The following is a 12791-nucleotide window of genomic DNA, read 5'->3' on the forward strand; positions in this document are numbered from 1 at the left end:
GAGTGAAGCTCCCTGTGAGAAAAAGGGGGAAACTGACATGGCGTAAGGATACACGAACTACAAAGGAATACTCCACGTAGCTTTAGACGTAAAGTATACGTATTATTTTTAAAAAAAAGATGATATGCAGATGCTGTAAAGGGTGGTCTGACCCACCAATAGTTTTTTTTTAAGGGTGGGAATAAAATATTCTTTTTTTACCTCTGTTATGTTTTTATTGTAATTGAGTCCTTACAGTCATGCATAGCTGACTGATCATTATAATCTCATTAGCATATATGCAAATCTGAAATCCTGTGCACAGTATGGGGAGGGTAGATCACATCAGCATTATTTTTCCAGAACACATCTGCATCTTTTCTCAGAATCTGAGCAAATTTTTCTTCAGGATTAAAAAAAATTGAAAAACTAAATTTAAGCGCTATCGAGATAACACAATGTCTATCTATCTATCTAATATCTATCTGTGTATCTATCTATAATAAAAAAAAATTATAAATCAATTTTCCAAAAAAACTTGTTAAATTCTAGTTAAAGTCTCCTAGTGCACCAGTTTAGTTTAATTTTGCTTAAAAAAAATGCTTCTAAAAATAGTTATAGAATTTTTTTAAATTTGATAAAATTTGGGGGATTTTTAGCAAATTTTACATAAAATAATAAACTAAAATGATATCAAAAGCCCATGTAACGTAACAAAAACCACAACTGATGTTGATAATAGCAAGTGATGGTAATAGTAGGCTCCCATGGCATAAATGATGTGTTTGCAGCCTGAATACCTGACAGCACACAGCAACCGTTTCATTGTCAACAACATCTAAGTGTAACAGGAGACCAACACTGGTACAAAGGCAAGAGATGAAAACAAGCCACGGCGAAATCAAACCTTACCATCGAACACAATCTACAGTTAGCTATGAATTCATGTTTCGTGTGTAATATTCACTTGGGTAACGGAGCCATTTTCAAGGGGGATTTCTAAATTAACGCCATGCATGCCCCAAGGGACAACCACATTTTCAATTACTCCGTGATATTTTTCTGTTTTTTATTTATCTTTAAGATGCCTTGAATTTTACTCATTTTTATATCTTAATTTTAAACTGGTCTAAAAAAAATGGTGTCCAAAAAGTTCTACATAGGAAAGTGAAGCACATATTCCAGGGCATAAAGGAAATTTGTACAAATCCCATTAGATTGGCCAGATTTAGATAAAAATATTAATAGTCTTGTGTGTTCTTTAAAGTTTAGAATTTTATTTTAGATTTTTTAATTTTTTTTTACGCCAATCAGAAAATGGTGAAAACACACACCACTAACATTTATTCTGAGAGCCACTTGATCATGTCAAATATGAGTGGTTAAAGATTTATTAAAATTATGTGTTTTCTTTGGACTTTTTTATGTTATTTTCTATCACATTCACGCCTGGAGGTTTACTTCAATACTTATTGATAATAATGCTAGTTTACTGTGGAGTGCTTGATTTCTATATTATGCATATTCTAAGCATACAGCTTTAATAAAAGTATAAAGGAATATATACCGTATGAATTTTTTTTCTAGGGTTATTTATATAACAATTGTGAAGAGAAATCAGTGTAAAATTGTCTTTTTATATAAATGTACTTACCTAATTTTACACAAAAAGGTAAGAGACCCTTGAAAGTGTGAATATCTATCTATCTACATATATATCTGTCTTTCTACGTACAATGTTCTAGAATTTGAAATTTTTGTCGGACGTGCAACTGCTGTATACAAAGTGCATTTTCCCACCCATGAGAATTTTTTTAAATAATATATTATATAGAATTGTTGTGCCTGTTCTATTATCTATCTATCATCTCATATCTATCTATCCATCCAATATTGATCTATATTTCTATCTTTTTTCTATCTATGTATCTCTCGTATCTATCTATCTATCTATCTATCTCATATCTATCTATCTATCTCATATCTATCTATCTACTATCTCTCTCTCTCATATCTATCTATCTCATATCTATCTATCTAATATTGCTCTATATTTCTATCTATCTATCTAGTGCTTAAACCAATACTGTTGCTATAAAAACCATGGTCTATATAATCTGTACAAACACTTGTCTTCGGTGGATAACTTATAGTGTACCAATGATTGCTCAGTTCTCCAGGTGACATCTTATAGTCACCTCTGAAGTCACCTTTACAGTGTATGCACTAACTAATGTCATATACAGCCGTAGATAAGCTTTACCCGATGGTCACTCATCCCATCAATATTATATGACCTGAAATAAATGTATAATAAGAAAAGTACATAATAAAGTAATCCTGAAAGGTCAGTTTTAGGGGATTTCCCTTTAAAAAACTTACAAAATTGGTGATTTTTTTTTAAACATAATTTTACACAATTTTTTTGTTTTATTTTTTGAAAAAAAATAAAAATTAATTTATTACAACCTTTTATTATTATTAGCCATTATTGTTAAGCCAGGGTTAACGACATTTAAGTGGTGTCAGGGTTTACAAGGTTAATCCTAAGAGGCTTTAAGTGAAAAAAAAAACTAAAGTTTTGTTAAATTTCAATAAAATTTTGAGGAAATTTGGTGAATAATTTGTTTGAACATATGTGTAATCATTACTATTATTTTTCTGAATTGAAGATATGATGTCCCTGGAGGTAAAAATATTGGGGTGAAATTAGAAAAAAATTTACTTTCAATCATGTCTATGGAAGAAGTTCCCTTTTTGAAATGTGCCTCGATTAGCAAGTTTTGATATCTGTAACCCTTGTGATATTCGTTTACTCCATGGTTGTCTTGATGTAGGGCACTTCTACCACTTTTTTATGTATTTTTTGGTTTTTATTTACACTCTACTTCAATAAAAACCTACTTGACAAAAAAGACTATAAAATCAAAATGACAAAATGTTGTAAATTAGATTTTTTTCTGTGTAAAATGTGTATTCATGTTGATTCTATCAAAGAAGGGAAGAATATTTTCTAATGGATGAATTAAAAAATAAATAATTCCTGGGCATTTTCTATAATCCTCACCTTTTAAAGACCTGCATTCTTATAGGTGCCAAGACTCAGAATAAGGCCTCATGCACACAAACGTATTTTTATTCCGTGTCCGTTCCAAATACGGAACCATTCATTTCAATGGGTCCGCAAAAAAAACGGAAGGTACTCCATGTGCATTCTGTTTCCGTATGTCCATATTTCCGTTCCGCAAAAAAATAGAACATGTCCTATTATTGTCCGCATTACGGACAAGGATAGGACTGTTCTATTAGGGGCCAGCTGTTCCGTTCCGCAAAATATGGAATGCACATGGACGTCATCCGGATTTTTTGCGGATCGCAAAATACATACTGTCGTGTGCATCAGGCCTAACTCGTTTTACAAGTCGTCTATTTATTTTATTGAATAGTGGAAAATCCATGCAAAGAAGAGATATTGATGCCATTGCGAAGGATGAAAATGAAACGATGCAGGGTACTATAGAAAACTATTTTTGAATATGCTGTGTTTTATGGTTCGATGAAACATTGCTTGGAACTTAAAAAATTCTATAAATCTTGACAAATTGAAAATAAAATTGAAGTTTTAATCAAAAATTTGTTTTCATTTTTTATTGCTTTGTTCTGATTTTAGTCAAATATCTCATACAAAACTGAAAAAATATATTTACACACGAATAACAAAACTAAAAAAAAATATACCCACCTTGTACAATTGTGTGCAATTTATACTTTTTGATTTTTTGTTGTTGTTTTTAGTAAATTTTTTAATTTAGCACTTAATTCACACAAGTTACAGCCAATAAAAGAACAGACATTGAAATAATTTCAACAATTCAATAAAATACCTAAAATTTGTACAGTTAGTAATTGGAAACCTGATACATATGATTAAGTGATGTTTTGGTCCAAAGGGAATGGAACAATATTGAAATGGGGGGGGGATGTCTTTTTTTTTTGGAGACGGTTAATAGCTGTACCATTATTATGTGACAGAAATGTAGAAAGGGGGTGATGTCTCCAGAGCCAGTGTGATAGTATGTGGCTTGTAGACTGCAGTAGTGACCACTACCATTCTTCTGATCTTAAAATAATATATAGAGTAGATGTGTTTTTTTTTTTTTTTTTACATTTTTGTCCCCCATTTTGACAAAAAAGCATTAAGTTTTACTTATACAATGAACCCCAATTAACCCAGAAAATAGAACAGGCTTGCCCTACCTAGTCAAGAGACCTCTGTCCAGCACCTGTTCAGAGTTTTTCATAGGGGTCAGTAAAATGATGCATCACTGGGCCTCAACATACATGTTGATAGAGTATTTGGGAGCTAGATTGGGGCTGTATTTGGAATTTAACAATGACCAAGACACAGAAAAAAGAAAAATTATGAGAAATTCAAAAATCTAGGAACTGTTTTTTGAATAGTTCTGTATAAATATCTTGGGATGAGTATTTTTTGTACTAAGGAAATATCTACCAGCCCTTACCTACACTCTTGAACTGGAAATAAGGCTCTACATATATCTCTGCTGACTAGATCATCGTTTTTATCATAGTATATTTCAAAAATTGTCTCCTAATTCTTCTGCCATGGACAGTGACCTGGAATTATATAGACATACAGAAGACAACTTCCGTAAAGCATAAAGAAACTTATTTTTTTATAGTCGGGTAGGTCCATACAATCTGGTTGAATTTTTTAACTACTTAAATAATCAAAATAACCTAATTAAAAGAATAGAAAAATTTGAGAAAAAAATAAAATAAAAATCACTAATGAGAAAAAAAATTCACCAGGTCTCTTTCATCGCCTGTAAAACAATCATGACAACTGGTTGAGGTTCTCTAATAAAGTGCAATTACTTACTACCTTCCATTGTTCTGGCCATGTATGTAGGTTTTAAAGGCTTGTTAATCTCTGTCTTTAAGTCTCTTCATACAGTCTCTGAGGGACTATAGAAGAGGCGGTTCCATATTATTTTATCACGTTAGTTAAAGAAGACATCTTCTGAGGCTACAGGACAATGCCCGTATGACCATTCAGGCTGAATGACCTTATTCTCAGGCCTGTGACCTTTGTGATTGTACCGGCAAATAGCACCTTTTTAGAAACCCTCACACATCAGAATAAAAAAAGGGACTCAATAAAGAAAGCAGGGGACAGAGGACTTACACAAGGCAACATGAATGGACTTTCTATCCACTGACTGGGAAAAGTTTGTTTAAATTCTTTTTATGCCTTTCTTGTCGGCCCCAGCAGGAAAGCCGCTACCAGTCATTCTCTTTGCCGGTTCTTCCTACCTCGTACAATGATGTCCAGGAGTGGATGTCGCACCAGGAAAGGTGTTGTTTATTTTTGCTTTAAATCAACAATACCAGCAGATGGACTTTGATAGGATTACCTTATTAATTCCCAAGTCGTGGTACAGAGAAAACGATCTGTTATTTGCATAAGAGGGGGAGACAAAAAATTCTTAATTTACTGGTGGCTTTTCTCCTAGAGTGAATCAGCCTGTGAAAAAGTTGGAAAGAATTGAAATAGATCGGTGTTCTGCACCGTCTGCTTCAAATTGAAAATTTAGCACAAAAAAAAGTTTGAGCTCTTGCAAATTTGAAATTAAAATTTGCTTTTGAGCTCAAAAATAACTAATTTTTGTACAGAATTTTGATTTTGGCAACCCCCACCAAATCAATGTCTCCTTGATGAACATTAATCTGAGTTCACACAACTCTTGTAACTTCTGTTTCTAAGCCAAACCACAATGCTCAGCTAGATACGTGCACGCTAGACACCATCAACATAGACTAATATGGGGTTAGTTGGGTTCCATCTCTTTGAGAGGAAGAATAGTGTCGAATGCACTGGTATTCTTTCTGTCAAATATGTTGAGACTATCAATGGAGGCTCCAGAAAGTATGAATAAAGCTTAAGGGTTTTTTAACCTGGGCCTATAACCTAGCTCTAACAAGCAATCGATGATATAGGAAGTGGATCTACACTTGTTCATTTTACTGTTATCAGGCAATGTATGAATGATCATTTTTGTGATCATTTGTTCCTCCTTAATTCTTATACAGTTAACTTAGTTGGAGAGGGCTTTATATATATATTTTTTGTGTGTGTCTACATATGCTTTTAGGGATGTTACATAGAGAATTCCTTATAATAACCTATACAGATTTATTGTAAGCCCATTTCCCACAAAATCCAGCTGTGGTCCTCAAGTTCAACGCTTTGGGGCTTTTCCATCTAATCCTTACTTAAGAGGTCTTCTGCTGTAGATAATACCTGCTCAAATGAGAATTTTAGGTACCAGAAGAGGGTTTCCTGAATGCCTTTGAAGTTGGGGTCCCGAAAAAGGAGAGGGGTTATCCAAATATGACAGGTTCCTCATCCTTTTCATGAACCCATCCATGATGTATGCCTTTAATTCTATGGCTCTGAGAAATCAATCAAGGAGATAAAAGCCTGATCAGCTTTCAGGCCTTCTTCACAAGGCCATACTGGTGAGTTCTAGGGCACATTGTGAGAATAGTTTAAATTAAAGGTGCAATCAGTGGGGCAGCTCTTGAGGATGCAGATGTTGTAGTCACACCCAGGCCCATGAAAGTGTCCATTCTCTCTCAGACGTATTACAAATGGGCAGTACTGAGGTGTTATGGCATATTGTGATGACTGTAATAACGGCTATCTCACCACACAATGTATAGACATCCTATACCATGACATGCAGTGGCTTTTTATTTTTGTTAAGGGGGGACGGGGACAATGGTGAATTTTTTTTCACAGGGTTTCAAAAACTAGTAATATTTATAAAGTACACCATAAAAAAAATCAATCAATTTTATGGGGGTAAAAACAGCAAAAAGTAAAAAAAATAAAAATAATAATCAATGACAGGTAATAAAAAATCACAAAAAAAACATTTTTTAATTATGATTCAAAAACTTCCAAGCACTACCATAGTGATGTCATCCTTATAAACAAGATTCCTTCATAGAAGCATTTTTATGGTGTTTTATGTTATTTTTTTATTATTAAAAGTAAAAGTAAAAAAAATAAATGTAAAAAAATCTTAAAAATTTTATATAATGATATAGGTAAAATTTTTCGCATCAATGACTCACTGTAAATTAAGGATTTTTGCTGTCTCCCTATTAGAATCTCCATCCCCCGCTTCTTTGAAGCACGCCCGTGAATCCCAAATGACGTGTGGGAAAATATATTTTATTCATTCCCACAGTATTCTGCGGGAATAAAATGCTGCGACATTTAAGGGCGGGATTTAATTTGTAGATGTCGATTTTATAACCCTTTCACGACCTCGGCGCTGGGTTGACACTTATCAGTGTTAAACAAAGGCTCGTAATAGGCTCATATTAATCCCATCTGTCACTTTCTATCTGGTTATCTGCGTGGAGTGCAAGCTCCTAGGGGCAATGATATCCTAACCAGTTTAATGCCCTTATCTCTTCCCGTCAGCTGAGCCGGTTTACAGGAACTGGGTCTAGCAGAACGATCTTTTTTGGGATGCCGTTTTGGCATTCTCTTTCTCTCTTCGGAATAAACATGAGGACACATCAGGCGCCAAGGGAAGTGACAAAGATGTTGCTGAAGGTATCTTGCACTCTCAGTTGGAGGTGTGAAGGTTTAATTAGATTTTGGAATTATCCCCCCCTCCCTCCCCAAAAAGAAAATGCAAGTGATTTCTTTGAAAGTTCCGTCAGCAAATACAAAAAAATTTCAAAATGTATACTCGTGCCTGCCTGCCAGCCAATTTTTGATTATTCTCCTATTGGCTGACAGTTTACCAAGAGGAGCGGGGGGTTACCTGAAAAAAATGCAATTGTAGTTCCAGCCAATCACAGGTCAGACCAGTTGTACATGGTCAAAGGACTTTACTTAATGGGCTGAAAACCGGAGGACCCCCAATTTTTTGCAATATTTCTGACTTCGACAACCAATCCCCAATATACCGTACATATTCATTCCCGCCTCTTAATGAAAAGTTGGGACATTATTCCCTATTCTTCAGATTTACTCATAATCTGGAAGCTTTTTTTTGCCCGATTTTGGATTACTGGACATCCCATACTTTTGGATGACAGATTAAAGGCGTATATTTTCCATAGTTGGAATTTTTTTGTCTTTTTTCATTCCTGTTATTATGATATTATATTTGTGCCATGTGAATAATGTTGGCGACCATCTTGTGAACAGAACCAACTGATTTCCCGGCTGAATGCTCTTCTTACTCATTGGTTTAGCCTACAAAATAGAGTAGGCTCCTCATGATGCTCCGGTTAGTTATAAAATCATGAATGGGTCAGGTATGCGCCAATAAACCCTCATTTATCTCCTGTAGATTAAACTGTAGATATTTTTCTGTGAATTTTTGGCCTTTAAGAAATGGCTTCCTGTACCGTGTGCCGTCTTCTCATTGGAAACGTCAAAATTCCTTGGTTTTAATGCAAGACATGTTCAAAAACACCCTTCCTGGAATAATGACCATCAACTAGATTAGATTGTTTGACACCATTTTAAATTTCCCTTTTAAGCCTGTACAATGTAGGGAAAATTTGTGTCTTTTTCATACATTGTGGTTTCGGCCATTAGGTCACAACTTGATTCACCTGTAGGCAAAAGGTGAATCACATTTTTGGTGTTGGGAGATGATGGGGATTCCCAAGCACATCCTATAAATTCCTATGAAGTTGGAATAGGGAAAACGAAAGCCCTGAGCGCCATCTAGTGGCAAGAGGGTGTACCTAAACTTAAGGAAAAATAAATAAGAAGTGTGCTGGAATATTATATTGGAATTAATACATGTAAAGATTCATGGTGGCTGGTGGATAGTAGTCATCTACAGATTCTCATCTGGATTCATTCATTCATTTTGCCTGTAGTTTAAAGGGTTAAAAATTACTCCTTATAGGGATCTTTCAAGGAACATTGCTATGATCATTGGTGGTCACTGCTTAATGGGTCATAGTTCAATAAATGTTAATGCCCCTCCCTCATAAATGCGTCACCCACTGGAGGAGGAGGAGCATGAACATCCATGTTTTAGTGATATATACGGTATGTCAACCATTGTGATTACTGCAGCACTGAAGACCAGTAGACATCTGGCCCTGGAGCTGTGAGGCTTCTGCATGGTAAAGCACCTAGATGAACTTCAGTTGATGCCACTAGGGGCAAGACTGCCATCAGGGACATAACTTGAAGCTTCTGGGTCCCAAAGCAAAATCTGTACGAAGGTCCAAAACCTACTATGCGCCATTTATAGTACTGGTGGGGGTGGTGGAGCATTTGGGTCTCGATGTCGCTGCCACCTCTGTACTCCATATAGTTACGCCCCTGAGCACCACGGCACAATGTGACCAGTGCAGGACTAGAGCATCTTCCCACCAGCCACGATAGAGCCAGTTTTTACTCCTCTATTGCTCACCTGTTCCAGATCCACCTCTTCTCATGTGACTTGCCAACCCAGCACCCACTGATGACATCATCCAACTGGGTTATTTAAATCCAGCTCAGCCAGTGGGATGCTGCCTGATTATTTGGTTAAGGGCTCTTTCACACCTGCGTTATTGTCTTCCGGCATAGAGTTCCGTCGTCGGGGCTCTATGCCGGAAGAATCCTGATCAGGATTATCCTAATGCATTCTGAATGGAGAGAAATCCGTTCAGGATGCATCAGGATGTCTTCAGTTCCGGAACGGAACGTTTTTTGGCCGGAGAAAATACCGCAGCATGCTGCGCTTTTTGCTCCGGCCAAAAATCCGGAACACTTGCCGCAAGGCCGGATCCGGAATTAATGCCCATTGGAAGGCATTGATCCGGATCCGGCCTTAAGCTAAACGTCATTTAGCTTTTTCTGAATGGTTACCATGGCTGCCGGGACGCTAAAGTCCTGGCAGCCATGGTAAGTGTAGCGGGGGAGCAGTGTACTTACCGTCCGTGCGGCTCCCCGGGCGCTCCAGAGTGACGTCAGGGCGCCCCATGCGCATGGGTCACGTGATCGCATGGATCACATCATCCATGCGCATGGGGCGCTCTGACGTCATTCTGGAGCGCCCCGGGAGCCGCACGGACTGTAAGTATACCGCTCCCCGCTCCTACTATGGCAACCAGGACTTTAATAGCGTCCTGGTTGCCATAGTAACACTGAAAGCATTTGGAAGACGGTTCCGTCTTCAAATGCTTTCAGTACACTTGCGTTTTTCCGGATCCGGCGGGCACCTCCGGCAACGGAAGTGCATGCCGGATCCCAACAACGCAAGTGTGAAAGAGGCCTAAGTTTTGGTGGCCGTCCAGTTCTACTACTCCATTCTTTACTTCCACTTAGCTACATCAATCTTCAGTTTAACTCTGCTATACTGGTCTTCTGTCAAATCTTTGACGTCAGTCTTCTGTTCTCTGCTGCATAAAGACCTTCAGCTTTGCTGCATACAGCACTGCTACATTTCCTCCTCTCCAGCTCTGCTACAACTGTCCTCCTACTGTACTGCACCAGGGTCATCTGTCCATGCTGCTCAATATCTGGAAGTGGCTTAGTGGCTCCACTTCACCAGGTGATAAAATAACAAACTCAAATTTTCTCTTCCAATTTTACCATTACCTTTGGAAACATAACATCTTTCAAAACACTGTTGGAAATTAGAATTGGAAGGTCTAAGCCTAGAAAAGAAGTGAAGTTTATGAGGGGCAGTGGTACTTTCCTGGACCATGTGTGGTCGAGCACAAGGAAGGAGGTCATAGTTCATGTGATACTAAAACATTCTATCAGTGATGTAAAGGTGTATAACATTAGACTGATGGGTGGGCATGCTTGCCTTTATCCAAGAGTTGCTCACCGTGCACTTCATGTTGTACTGATAGGTACTGACAATACTCTGTTCTGCTGTGAGGCCCTGCTCCTCCCACCATGAGTCTGTGAGGTCTCCCTTTCATAACATAACCCCCCCCCCCCCTATCTTCGCTAACATCACTGCATGAATAGAGACAAGATTACAATGCTCCCTAGCTGAAATACTCTGAGCAGCTGTGGTGATCTGATTGGCTTCTATTCCCTGTCTCCGCCCACTTTCAATCAGTATGTGCAAAAACTACCAGGAGATGAATTAAATGCACTGTGTAAAGATGGTAACGAGCTGTGTTATTAATGAATTTACTTTTGCAAGAACGAGCTGGTTATTCCGATATAGTCAAGGACTTGATAAAATCCAGAAGCAGCTGCCACGTTCCGACACCCATGTTCTCCTCTAGGCCTCGAGAAGATGTAAAGATCCCTTCATGGTAGACAAACATTAACTTCAAGTTGCACATTTCCATTGCTCGACCCTAAATCTTTGCTGAGGAGCTTGACAACTTATTGTCTGCTTGAATCAGGGATAGGTGTTTACGTGCCACGGGTTGCCACGTTTAAAGTGGCAACCAGCACAGTTAATGAATGTAGACTTCCCATTCAAAGTTCTTGAGGGTATGGGATTCGATAGCCCTTTCCTTACTATTTTCAGACGGTGCATGTCCGTATCAGGGGGTAGGAATCCACATCTATCACCCCCACACTTCGCATTAGTTTTCAAACCCTTAGCTCGACCAACCTGTTCTGATCCAAACATTAAAGACTTTCATATAGGAGGTCAGGAGCATAAGTGCGCTCTATTTGCAGATTATGTACTTTTCTTTATGTCTTCTCCTCAAACCTTCCTAATCTTTTCCGCCTCCTTGATAGGTTGTCTTGTTTATGGGTCTATTATGCTATCCTTGGCCTTGAACATTAAGACTACTTTCACACATGCGCAAAAGCTATCCGGCAGAGTAACAGCCTAGCTGGAGTTCACTGTATCCAGCCAAGACTCGCCAGAGCCTATTGACTTCAGATGGTTTTGGTAGAGATGATGGAATCGGTTAGTCAACCTATGGATTAACCCGATTAGTTCTTCATATTTTCTGTACTGTGGCTGAGGGACTGTCTGAAAAGCGATGTTAAAATGTATACTTTGCGATGAGGCTAGAAAAATATGGCCGCCGGTCTCACGAGACCATGTCAATCTCGCGCATGAGTCATGCGGCACAAGCGTGAATATACTAAATTACGAATCCGAACCCAGATTCATTATGATTGTAGCACGTGCTACATGCAGTATATTCACGCATGTGCCGCTACTCACAGTATGGTCTCGCAAGACCGGCAGTCATTTTATTCTAGCCTCATGGCGAAGAATACATTTTAACATCACTATACGGATAGTCCCTCAGCCACAATACAGATAATATGATGAACAAATCGGGTTCGACCGTAGCAGGACAAACCAATTCCCTCATCACTAGTTTCCAGTGCATGCACTAGTTTTTATCTGACCGAAACCCAGTGCTCATGCTGGAAACTGGCCGGATCCCTGCCTGATCCCACTAAAGTCAATGAGGTCCGGTGATGAATGGCAGTGTCTGGCTAGGTAGGATACGGTAAACTCCAGTAGGCCGTTCCTTCGCCCAAACAGCCTGCTGGATTATTTTAACACAAGTGTGAAACTAGCCTAATTTATCAAATTTACAGCAGTACTTTGACTTTCACTGGCAGCCGAATGGCCTTCTGCACATAGGATGGTATATTTCTAGACCTTTGGAATCTCTATATAATGTCAATTATCCACCCTTATATGCCGACTAGAACAGGACCTTTTATAGAGGTCCTCTTACAATCTGTCATGGTTAGGGCAGATAAAACTGACCTGGTTACCCAAAATCCTTTATTTGTTTAGCACGTT

The 12791-nt window shown here is 38.0% G+C and overlaps 1 long non-coding RNA gene across 1 annotated transcript in view; it reads left to right on the forward strand.

Annotated features, from left to right (window-relative positions):
- Nucleotides 1–12791, forward strand: part of LOC120982065 — a 15897-nt gene continuing 3106 nt past the window's right edge. Inside the window, exon 1 of the long non-coding RNA XR_005774832.1 lies at nt 1–14. This is a non-coding gene — a long non-coding RNA (uncharacterized LOC120982065). The remainder of the gene's footprint in view (nt 15–12791) is intronic.

The sequence above is a fragment of the Bufo bufo genome, chromosome 11 (assembly GCF_905171765.1).
Source record: "Bufo bufo chromosome 11, aBufBuf1.1, whole genome shotgun sequence".
In the NCBI taxonomy this organism is placed as follows: Eukaryota; Metazoa; Chordata; class Amphibia; order Anura; family Bufonidae; genus Bufo; species Bufo bufo.